The 12,523-nt window shown below is 43.7% G+C and overlaps 1 protein-coding gene across 8 annotated transcripts in view; it reads right to left on the bottom strand.

Annotated features, from left to right (window-relative positions):
* Positions 1 to 11,183, bottom strand: part of LOC116736667 (unconventional myosin-IXAa-like) — a 155,574-nt gene extending 144,391 nt beyond the window's left edge. For 3 of the 8 annotated variants that reach the window (XM_032589283.1, XM_032589285.1, XM_032589339.1), the window contains exon 1: positions 10,627 to 11,182. The gene's annotated coding sequence lies outside the window, so the exon portion shown is untranslated. Of the gene's footprint in view, positions 1 to 10,626 lie in introns of all 8 variants that reach the window. The other 5 variants (XM_032589310.1, XM_032589319.1, XM_032589329.1 and 2 more) reach the window with 2 other exon arrangements.
* Between the last annotated feature and the right edge of the window lie 1,340 nt (positions 11,184 to 12,523).

The raw sequence follows: 12,523 nt of genomic DNA, 5'->3' as shown, positions 1-12,523 counted from the left end.
GTGTGAATGTAGGTGTCATGACTCAAACCCCTTCATTAACACCCATGATGCCACAGCAGGCCAGCTTTCACACTCTGCTCCAACTAAATAGAAACCCACATGTCTACAACACACACACTGTACTTCCGCCATCACACATCTACCCTCCACCCACTTTGTACACAAATACACATCCACGCCGTCTCTCCAGTGGGACTCTGGTTTCGCCGTGACAACAGCCAGTCACAACGGAGCTACTACGCATCCACGAGCCAATCGCTCGCCTGCCGTCGTCCGTCCCTGGCCAATGAGGTGGTGCTCCGCCGGCGGCTCGTTTTCCACGAGCAGCTTTCTTTATTGTTCTGGATGAGTCTGTAGTGGAGCTGCTCATTATGCCGCGGAGCGTCTGCTGCCTGAGAGCTTTTCATTACAGCCACAGCTGTAAAGTGGACTCCCTGACGGATGGACTCCACGTCCCACCATCCATCTTCACCTGCCTCCGTCTTCAAGAGACGCCAAACAGATTCAATTACAGTGCTAATAAAGTCTTACATTTACGATCAGTCTGCTGAGCTGGCATGGATACGTTGCAAATGACGGTAAAATTACAAAAGAAAATAGCAAGTAGTCAAATCTGACAAACTATACTCAACCATGCAAAAAGACAAAGTCACTACATGACATTTTCAGCTCTACTGACTTGTATTTAGGTTAAAAAACAGCAAGAAAATGTGGTTCTTTCAGTAGATTTGTCGCTCCCTGCCAGCAGTTGTTTACATATGAAGCAGAAAGAAAACGAGAAACAACCGTGACCCAGATGAAGATGCCACATTTCCTCAGGACAATGTGAAGACATCTCGCTGAAGCAACGGCACACACCTGAGCAGCGGCCCTCGCTTTTAAAGAATCACAGCGACTGCGATGCCAACGATCTGAGACGAATTGAGAAATGCCTCTTACCTGACGCCGTCTGCAGGCTCATAAACACCGGAGCGTCTCTGCGACGCTCATCAGCAGAGACCCTTATTGTCGCCAACTAGCAGCTTTTACTTACTGGGAGCGAGTAAGTGAGTGAGTCTGCCTCCTAGCAACCGCTGCCTGACAGGGAAGGTTGACGAGGTTACGTTGTCACAGGGACCACGAGTCTACACGAGAGCATGGTCTGCAGCTGAGTGAGGAAGAGGAGGATAAGTGGCCAAGATCTGCACATCCTCCCCCCACCTGATGACAGCTAAATGATTTATATTAAACATACAAATATCACTTTAAAAAAGAACAAAACACGTGAAATGGACGGTGGTGAATAAACGACTCCTGCTGTTCTTTGTGTTTATGAGCAAAACGGGATAGAGGTGATATAATTAAATATGTAATTTAGGCAGGAAAGCCTCTTGCTAAGCTCACCGATTATCTTCCAAATTACATTAAAAGACCAAAAAAACATTAAAGAGGCTCCGGAGAAAGCAACTATAGTCAAAAGAAAAGAAAGAAAAAAAGATGGCTAGTCCGCTTACGTCCAATTCTAGTACCAAGACACTGCTAATCCACATTTAGACAAAAACTTTCAGTAAACATAATTTCTTTTATTTGGACCCCGATCAGTGACATCACATGAGATTGGAAGACGGACCTCGAGCTTGGCCCAGGTCAGACATCTTCAGGCTGCCCATCCAGAGCAGTAGTCTTCAGACGGAGTCTGAAGGTAGTCTGCTTTCTTTCCATCTCCCCTGCATTGACGCCTCAACTTTTGAACATTCAAGGTCAGAAAAACTAATGCTAGTGCCAGATATCCATGTGACCATTGAATACTTAAAAACTGTGATGTCTTTTGACCTGATGCTGACACTCCAAGGTCTACCCTTTACTCCACATTATAAAAGCAGTGTTTTTGTTTGTTGTTGTTCTACATCCAGCTACTGCGGGCGAGGGAATGTCCTGAGAGGTCTATTGTCCGATCTACACGTCATGTGACTCTGAGCTTCAGAATCGCCAAACTCTACCTGCTATATTCGTATTGTGGTGTCCCAGTTTAGAGTTACACCCAAAAGTAGGACAGACTGCAGGACAGAGCAACTTTCAGACAACCTTGGCAGAATGACAAAGCTTTTATAGTCGCCGGAGAGAGAGAGAGCCGGGAGAGGCAGTGAGGCAAGAAAATGTGACTGAAATGTAATCTGGGACAGAAAAGCTTCAAAAGTATCAATAAAAATTTATTTGAAGACAATGTTCCAATATTCCAAAGACTATAAAAAGATCGAGGGCCTTAAATTTTTCCGAATCAACAGATTAGTCACCTGGCAAACCTTTAAAGATTTGATCCTTGACTGGTATTTATGACCAGGCATGCTGACAGATATCAGACATCGTTCCAAATATCCAGTGACTAAAACATTCTAAAGGTTAAGATGGACGACTGGATTTAGTCTGTCGCTTGATCAAGCTAAACGTGCCACACCCAAGTCCTCTGGTTGCAGACTGCTTTGTTCTGGCCCTGGCCGCTACCGTCTCACACAAACACACACACACACACCCACACAGCATACTGCATCAGAGCGGTGGCAGACTGCAGGTCACATGCTCGCCTTGCCTGACTGTCGCACTGTGAAAGTATTCAAATTCCTCTCGGATGCTGCCAGCGCTCTTCAGCAGGACGTCATTTGGCCGAGACTCGACCGTTGCGGGCCTGCGGCCTTGGTCGATGTTTTTAAACCAGCTGAGCACTGAAATAGGAGACAAGCGCTTATTAAAAGAGCGTTTTCGCCCTAAGAGGAGGGACACTAGGGTGAAACAACAGTTCTTTGGTTGGAGAAGATCTTAGAGCCCGGCTGATTCCGGCTGGTGGCCGGAATCGAGTTTCAGCTTTACTGACCTTCACCAGTTCACTAGTTACTGGTGCTAAACCCAAAAATCTGACTTTTTTTCCTGGTAGTATGCACTGCCAGGTTGTCCAAGGAAGATGACTTAAATTTAGCTATTTTCAGCACCAGTGAGATGCCTGGTGAGGAAGTTAACCCTCCTGCAGTTTGCAGTTTTGAGAGACGGGGTAATTTGGACCCAACAAGCTTTTTACACATGGTCTGGCGAGTAAAAAACAAAAACAAAAACTGAGCTTTAGCAGATAACAGAAAGGATAAAGCAAAGTTATGCTATTTTACCCTGATGAAAATCCAATCTGTCTGTCATAGAAAATGCTGAATTTGTATATATTGACACCCTTTAAAATCTCAGACTTATACTAAGAATTTTATCTCCAAATATTAAAAAAGCACACAAAGAATGTTGCAAAGAATTAGCCATGCTAGTTGCTAATGTAAGTTGCTAAGGCATTAATTATTCTCTCTTAAAAATAGTAGTAAAACCTTATTTGACAATCAATTTTTCTCTAACATACACAGTGTGACGTCGATCAAGCTCTTACTCTAAAAAGATACTGAGGGCTTGCAGACGGCAGAGGACCTAGAGTGTTTCTTACAGCTGGTTTCCCCTCGCAGGCAGTTCTCACTGAGAGAAGCGTGGTTGGCTTCAGGGTAGAGCGGGCCAGCTGAGCTAGATCTGTCGATCTGAGCAACAACTCCATCAATCTGCCGCCAACATAGTGAGACAAACAATGCAAGCATCAGCAGACCGAGGGCTAACTCGCACCACCCAAACCAACTCAGCAGTGTTCTGGGGAAGTTCAGAACCCTTTGGACGGGCTTCTAAACCGGCCACCATGTGCTACAACTGACTGCAGGATCATCACATACTGAGAAGTTGGACTGTTTGCACAATATATCCTCTCAACAACCTGCAGTTGTTTTCTGTTGCCTCCTCAAACCAACATCCAGCTGCGACAGATCGTCATGGTTTGGCCGCTGGTTCCGTTCAGCTGCCAAGGTCTAATGAAGAGAAATTTTCGGTAAAAATTCACGTTGTGCAGATAAATAAAATACTTTAAATGCCTTCTAACTTGATCACTTCCCAGAAAGCCTCTTTCGCTCCACTTTAGTCAGTAGCCTGCAGAGTGAAGTCAGCTGTAACCCAGTGACCTTGAGGTTTTTAGGGATTCTGGGTGATGATCAAAGGCACTTTAGCGGGACAATGACTGCTCACTTGAGATGGGGGTCATGTGGATCATGTGGATGGGATCTTTCTTTTCAAAACCACCCAGAAGTGGACGGGTAGAGGGAGACAAACGGGAAAAGAGCAAGGGGGAACTCCAGTGGGATACAATAAGGGTCTTTTTGTGTCTTTTGGCCATCGTCACGATCACTTATCGTAAATCCTGCCGTTAATCGTCGGTGAAAAGCTGTGCGACGAGTCAAGTAGAATATCCCATCAAATCATCGTGAAATAAAAAGTTTTGACCAAACTCGTCACGATTATTTGGCACAGGAAAGCGAGCCAGAAGCCATAGTTATGACTCAAACCGCCTGCCGTCTCAGTTCACAGAGCAAAACTCTGCTTTGACCGACAGCAGTTTAGCTTTGAATGGCCTAGATAATCGACCTTTGTTGCAAGGTCGATTATCTGGGTGTCATGTTGAATGAATGAATTTTCAACATATTTTCCCCAAAAAATAAAAATGGGTTTATACTCTGAATAAGGCATTTTGCCCAGGAGTCACAGTGACGTCAACACCCAGTTTCATCTGTTCTGATGCATATCAGGTTATTACGGCCCATGAAGAGTTCAGTTCGTCTCAGGACTTGTTCTCTCCAGAGCCGAGCACCATCAACCTGTGTTACTGCCCAACACTTACTTTCTTTTCGTATTATCGACTTGGAAGTCAGAAATATCTGCCGGGTACGAATAATATGCAGGATCAAATGAAATAAATGCACAGACTGTTCACCGTCATGTCAAAGACTCTAAAACAGAAGCTACATCACTTCCAAATTCTGTACAAGTTATTTTGATAGATTCAACAGATTTTTGTTTTCAAAATGTGCTAAATGAGTCACAAGTGTTGTGTTGTAGGTTTTTACAGCCACAATAGTCATCCCGGTTAGGAAGTAAATAGCATGCGCTTCCTGTTAGTGAAAAAGAAATGATTAAATGTGCAAAAAGTAGGAACTTGATGAAGTGTCTGCAAACCATGCTGCAGTTAGAGCAGTAACTCCTGGCATGTCAGGCCAGGAAAGGGCTGCTGCTGTTGCTTAGTTAAACGGGCTGACAGAAATGGGAGCCTTTGAAGTTTCTCAGTTTCGTGGACATTTTGTCAGGCGTCTGGCAGCAGAAATTTCTCATTTGCTACTCCATAGTAAATACATAAATTAACCAGGCTTCCTGTTGCCTGTCTTCTGTTTGCCAGGAAACCAACTGATGTAGTCAAAGTCTGTCAACCTCTTTCTCCCATAAAAGTATAATACTTCTAATTTATCGATAAAAATGTGTTGCTGGCCATAACAGGAACACTATTATGATCGGTTATCAATACTGGTCCAAATTTTCATACAAGTGCGTCCTCTGCGAAAAAGGAAAAACATGAAACAGCACAATTTTCCCACCATTTTCTATCAGCTTTAGCTGCAGTGCCTGGAGACGATTCAACAAATGATAATAATGACCTGCAGACAGTGGATGAGTGCTACTTTTACATTAGCATTGCCTCAAACTAACACTCTAAAACAAAAACATTAAAAAACAGAGCAATTTCTTACTGGAACATGTCTTCTGTAAGTACATTAATTGCCGGTTATGTAAACTTTGAACAAAACCTTAAATCTATAGATAGATAGACTTTGAGTATCTTATACTCAAAGTGTAGTATAAGATACTCTTTGAGTATCTTATAGTGGTACTCTTTGAGTACCACTTTGAGTATCTTATACTCAAAGTGGAGATTATCATCATTTGTTTTAATCTATCTTTGAAATTGCTGAAATTTTGTGTCTTATTTTTGTTTGTGGCTATAGGAATTTCATTGTGTTGTTTTTGTGATGTTTGTAACGGTACGATTTCACGGTGTGCACCCCAGGAAGAATAGTCTCTGCTTTGGTAGAGACTAATGGGGATCCTTAAACAAATGGTGCTTGAAATATGATATGAAACTACATACAGCATGCAAGCCGGGAGACTGATCTCCAGCTGCCTGCCCCGTTGCAAGAAACACCGTCGACGGCTTCGACACCAAGCTCACCAATAAAGCAAGGCCTGTTCAATTTGCATGACAGAAACGGTGCCTAAGGCACGCGCAGCCATAGCACGAGGTTAAACGGGGACACCAAAGACAGACAATAGGTCCAGAAATTCAGAGAGAACATCCCCTCACCACCAGCTTCGAACAGCTAACAGAATAATCGGCAGAGAGCGCCACGAAACGAATCTCGTTGGAATCAAAAGCCCGAAATAGTCTGGGTCCGTCACACACGCTAAACTGAGGAAACACTTTTGTCGAAGGTGTGAAAAGCATAAAAGATGTTAGGATCAATGCACAGCAGTGAAAGAGCAAAGAAAAAACATCTGTCTTTTTTTTTTTGTCTTCTGTGTTTTGGTTTCTGATGCGAACTTCAAAAATTAACAATATTTCCAAGAGCCGATGTCAGATTTAGATCAGCACGACGGGAGCAAAACCAACAGAAACGTCATTTCTGAGGGATTGTGAATGCAACACACTAAATTCTGCCTCTTAATTGGTCACTTTCCAGTCTCTTTTAGGTGTACCGACTGGACCCAAAACTGCCCTTGTAACTAGAAAGGCCCACACAGAAGGCAGCTGAGTTTTACATCAGGATTTCTGCTTGGAGTCTCTAACCAGATGTTTGCAAAAGCACTACAGTAGATCATACACACAAATCTTTTCCACAGCTGTACAGACCTGTATTTCTCAAAGTAAAAAAAACAAAACAAAAAAAAAAGCCGACTTTTCAGTTTGGAAAATTTTGGCCTTTTACCATTTTGTATGGTAAAAAAACCAATAAAAAACCAAGTGTTTCTAGGTAACCTTATAAAAGTACTTTGCCATATGTGACTGAGGCCTTTAAGTGCTTAAGTGAATTTGTAAGAAATTTCTTTAAGTCTTTCTATAAAATAAATTTTAAAGGTCAACAGGACTGAAGGTGAAAAACAGCAGATGTGACACTAACTCACACTCAAGACCAGACACTTTTAGTGTCGATAAAATTCATAAAAGCTTAAAATACTAAAGAATCTTTTAAAAACACCTTGTTCAGACATTTTTGTCTTCTTTTGTCTCAACATCAACACATCATCAAACCTCAGCTTGGTCTTCTTTTTTCTTTTTTTAGTGGAGTGGCAAAATGACAATGATAGCATGGGGTCAAAAGTTATCAATAACGGGTAGCACACCCCCTGAAATACATTAAAAACTACAGATCACCACTGCAAATTGCGAAACGTACACTTTCTTTTTCTTTTTCTATATATTTTTTTAATCTAGCACATGTTAGAAAACATGTGAGGCATTGATAGTAATTTATCCAAAATCGGAAATTCAACAAAAAAGAAAGCTTAGGGTTTGGCAAAACTAAACCCAGAACCAAAGCAACATTTTGATCCTTTAGGGAAAAATATATCTGACAGTTCTGACATTCCTCAGACAAACGTCAGCTATAACAATGGACACCCCAATGACTGCGCTCGCCTTGTCCCAGACTTCCCGTCTGCGGCGGGACAAAGATGGATGCTATTTAAGATCTCCCAAACACGCACCGACTCCACCGCTATTGTTGAAGGCTCTATAAATACACCTGCTCAGAAAGCACATCGCCACACTGACGTGGCATGCGACGCACCGTCCTCACGGCGGCGGCGTCTTAAACGAAGACATGGTTGTGCTAGCAGCAGCAAGTTGAAGCGACAGCCGGCGTGGACGTGATGGCAAGGACACAAGAAGCCAACTAGTCAATTGCAACCAAACGTTTCCTCAAGGTGGTGCCGAGATGTGAAAGGAAACTCGATTCAAATTCTGTCCAGGATTTTGGACTTTCTGGGGCGTTGCCTCAAACGTCACTGAGACAGAAAAAGGTGTTTCTTATCTTGACCACTTCCTTGAATCAAAATACTTTGTAGCAAGAGAGCAAATGTTAAGACACAGGCAATAGCAGTGATCAAGATTCCAGTGTCAAAGTCAAGAGACCCGGCTAAGAGTTATCAAGCTTTGCTGTGTATCCCTCGGCCAATCAGGTTTGAAGAGACAGTACTAAAAGATCATAGCAATCACATTACAAACCAGCTGAAGATCATCTGACTTTTGTGATTTGTTCTCCATCCTGCAGGGAGTATGCAGGGATACACAGTGGTTCTAAAAGGATGGACATGGTCAACAACAATACTCGGGCAAGCTGCTGTCGACGTCTGCTGAGAAAACTCCAGGTTTGAGACACGAAACCGGATAACGTTTCTCTCATATGCTGGTGTCCGATTTTGGCTCACCTGTCCAAACTGTAGCTTCTGTTTTCTTGTCCTTACAGCTCACCGGTCTGGCAACTGGGATGTGCTGAAGGCCCGACATGTATGCATGCACACAGACGATGCTCTGAATGTCTTTCTTCTAACAGCTGTTGGTTTTCTAACATCTCACACCAAACTAGGCATTCTCTCCTTACATGAAAAAGGGGATCTTTGCCCACCTGAATGCTGCTCACAAGATATTTTCCCCAAGAAAAGGCTGTGCATGATGAAAACCTCCTTTTCGTTTTGCTCAACTCTGATTGTGATGATCACCGTAGCATAAACACTGCCTGTGTCTGGACTCAGTTGTCAAACAGTCACAGTGGGTGCAGCTCCTCTGTCAAGTCTAAAATCGAGCATCTCTGAGCTGAGTTTGAGCTTCTCCCCCCTGCTCGTGAGTGCACTCGCTGGGGCAGCTGGAGCTGTCACAGAAATGTTTCCAGCTCCGCTCTCAAGGGCTTTGCCACTTACATAATAACCTGAATAAAATGTTAATGTCAGCAATTTGGCGTCGCGGTACGGGCATTCTCCAGTGATCAAGAATGAGACGGACAACTTGAGCGCCAGATCACGGAGGTGCCGAGAACAAGTCTCAGAATTTGAAAGGTAAAGAACATGTGAGGGCTTTGTCTCCTTGCGGACCGCCACAGGGCTGAAGGGACTCATGGACAGGGAGTTGGTCGCCTGGTATGAGGTCATGTAAACCTGCTTTGACAAGATGGTTTCTAAAAAAAAAAAAAAAAGATGAAAAAAATCAGAATTTGAGCTCTAAACGAAGCCTAGCTTACAAAGTCCCATTAGCTGTGGTTGCCATGCAGATATAAACTCTACAAAATGCATAGATTAGATTAAGCCTAACCCGACTGCTGCATCTCTACTGTAGATTTATGAAGATGTTTGCATCCACCCACATCAGGCACAGCATTATGACCACCTGCCTTAACAGTGTACTGTTCCCTCTTTTGCTGCCACTGCAGCTCTGACCCATTGAGGCATGAACTTCACTAGACCCCTGAGGGCGTCATGTGGCATCTGGCACCAAGATGTCAGAGGCAGATCCGATATGCCTTGCAGGTTGTAAGGTGGGGCTTCTACGGATCGGACTTGTTTGTCCAGCACATCCCACAGACGCTCGACTGGATTGAATACCTCAAACTTGTTTTCTGATAGCATTTTCTCAACCAGCATTGACTTATTGAGGTTGCTTGTCTCTTGGATCAGACCGAAGGGGGTGGGGGTTGGCCTTCGTTCCTTTCGTGCATCAACAAACCTCGGCAGCCGGTGACCTTGTTGCTGACAGATACTGACCGCTGCAGACTAGGAACTCCCTGTGAGAGCTGCAGTTTTGGAAACGGACTCTGGTATAACCTGTCAAAATCGGGCCAAAAGATCACTTGCGGCTAACAAATCCTGAACGTAGCTGACATTCACTCAGGTTTGTAAAGAGTTCTCTGTTGTCAGCTTGTTTGCTGGCTCTGTTCGAGCTAATTCATCGTTTGGCTGATGAAGGCAGCTGAAAACGAAGCCGTAGCAGTTTTGCTAGGGACTTGTTTTCCGGCAGCTGTCATCAGCAGCTCTACAGAGTCTGCTCAGCCTCTTCCACATCAGTGTATCAGCTCCGCTTTAAAAGAGGTGCATCTGAACGTCCTTGTGTCCAGCTATAAAAAGCAGCCAGGCCCCATCAGTCAGCAGCGGGCTGATGGAAGCAGCAGCCTCGAAGTCTGACACCCGCACACACACACACAGTGAAAGGAGGGGGCCAGGGGGGGTCCCAGGCAGCTCTCAGCCCTGCAAAGAGGGAAGTAAGCGGCACAAAAACAAAGCTCTGCAGCCTTTACGTCGCCAGCAGCGCACATAATCATTCAGATCTCACTGCGACAATAAAGCCAGCAGGGCTGGCCCTGAATGGATCGAGCTCCACAGGATGTCACCATCACAGATCTATGGCAGCTCACAGCTGCTGCACTGTATCGGACTCCAACACACACACACACACACACTGCAACATCTGTGACTTACGCATTATGTAAGAAAAAAGCGTGACATTTTGTCTGTTAGGTGGCGGGGGACGCAGCGAGCCCTGAAGCTCACCACTTCAACCTCCCGCTGGGTCTCAAAGGAGAGCAGGAGGCTGCAGCCGATGGACCGACTGACAGAGTGACAGCAGGCGGACCGCGGGACGTTTTCACATTCCGTCTCACTGACAGCACACACACACACACACCGCGAAGCTACGTGGAAGCGAAGCCTTACCTCCTTCAGTCCGCGTCTCCCTAAACCTTCCTCTTTTCTGACGAGGAAGAGCAGGCGAGTCGCGAGCCTCCTGACCGACAGCTCGGGCTGCTTTCACTGCGGCGGAGGGAGGGGAAGACAAAAAAAATACAGGCTATCCTGCGGTACTATCCGCACCACGTCGTCTCTCCGGCGGCTCAGAGCTCCAGGTCTGCTGCGGATATCATCCAGCTTCTGTTTTCGTCCGTTCGGTGTGTTGTAGTCCTGGTTGTGTCCTCCTCCTCCTCTTTCTGCTGCTGCTCTCTGCTCCCTCTCTCCTTTTTTTTCTTTCGTCTTTCACGTCCACGATAGCTGCTAGTACAGTCAATGCTCTCGCGACGCGCGTCTACGCACAGCGCAGGGTGGGAGCTTTATGGCAGCAATACGTGTGGGTGGGTTTGATTGGGGAGGACCCTCCGGTTGGAATACGTGTAATTGTTTTCAAGTGGAGAATTCACTCTGGACCACCAATGATTCTCTTCTGCTCAGATTAAACATGTTGGATCTGATGGCACCCCGAGTCGCACACACACACACACACCAACACACACCACATGACTGACATGGGTGAGGGGTGTGGCCAGTGACCCAACACACACACACACACACACCCACTCCCTGCTTGCAGGGCTACAGCGAACGATTATTTTAGCAACGACTATTCTATCGATTACGCTGACGATTAATTGAGTAATTGAATAAAGAAAAAAAAAATCGCAGATTCATTTCACCAACCTGTGTTTATTTTGTACAATATTTAAAAAATATTTAAAAACACAAGCAAACAAATTATTTAATTCCTCTTTAAATAAGAAAATAAACATTTTATCGCCTACAACGCAATAACTTAGCGTTTAATCATCTGTAGCAAAGGATGCATCTGCAGCTAAAATATAATTCCAAAGTCAACAAATAGAAAGCTCAGCTCTTTCTGCTTGATTCAACTTCAATGCAGCATAGAGCTGATCTGTTGATTATTATTTGGATTACCGATTAATAAATGGATAGCAAAAGATGCCTAATAGGCATTATTATTATTATTATTATTATTATTATTATTATTATTATTATTATTTTACAAATGATTTGTTCTTTACAGAATTTGAACCAGGTGAGCCTAAAACTGGGAGTTCTGGGTCAAACATATTTAGAGGAAAAGAAGTTATTATTATTATTTTTTTTAATCTTAATTGGAAAAATTTTAGAGTTTTGGCGTAAAACCTTGATAGTTTGCAACTTGTAGCAATTCAATTACTTGACACTATGACAGGGTTTGTTCTCCTTGCTTAAGACTGGGCTTACAGCTACAGAAAAGCATAATTTTTTATATAGTTGACACGGGTTAAAAGCATGACAAGTAGACATTAGATGCAGTCATTACAGCCTGGAACGTAACAGCAAAGATCATTTAATTGAGTACATTTGTAAATTATCTTAAACTTTAGTAGCAATTTGAAGTTAAATTTTAAATTATCTCTAAATATTTGTAAAGAGACTCTCAGAAACGGTCAAAACTGCTCCAAACTAAGCTAATTATTAAATTGGCTGGAAGTTTGTAACTCTACATGATGTTGTGATCTCAGGGGCTCTTTGCCGCCCCCTGCCGGCCTGATGAGTCAAAGCTGGGTCTCAGTTTACCTTCGCTTCTGATTCCGGCCACATTATAAGTTTAAATGCCCTAAACATGGCCTTTTTCATTTATCTACCCATTGCTTGAATCAAAAGAAAGAATTTAATGTATGTTTAAAACATCAGTGACACTATGAATCATATTTCATGGTACAAAATGACTGATTTATTATTACATTGTTTTTCTTGAAGTAAGTGTGGAATCTGAATTCATAAACCGTTCATGCTGACAACTTATCAGAGAGAAGAA

Source organism: Xiphophorus hellerii, chromosome 2 (genome assembly GCF_003331165.1).
Source record: "Xiphophorus hellerii strain 12219 chromosome 2, Xiphophorus_hellerii-4.1, whole genome shotgun sequence".
NCBI classification, from domain to species: Eukaryota; Metazoa; Chordata; class Actinopteri; order Cyprinodontiformes; family Poeciliidae; genus Xiphophorus; species Xiphophorus hellerii.
The sequence above is the reverse complement of the archived record's forward strand: the minus strand, read 5'-3'. Positions and strand labels throughout refer to the sequence as shown.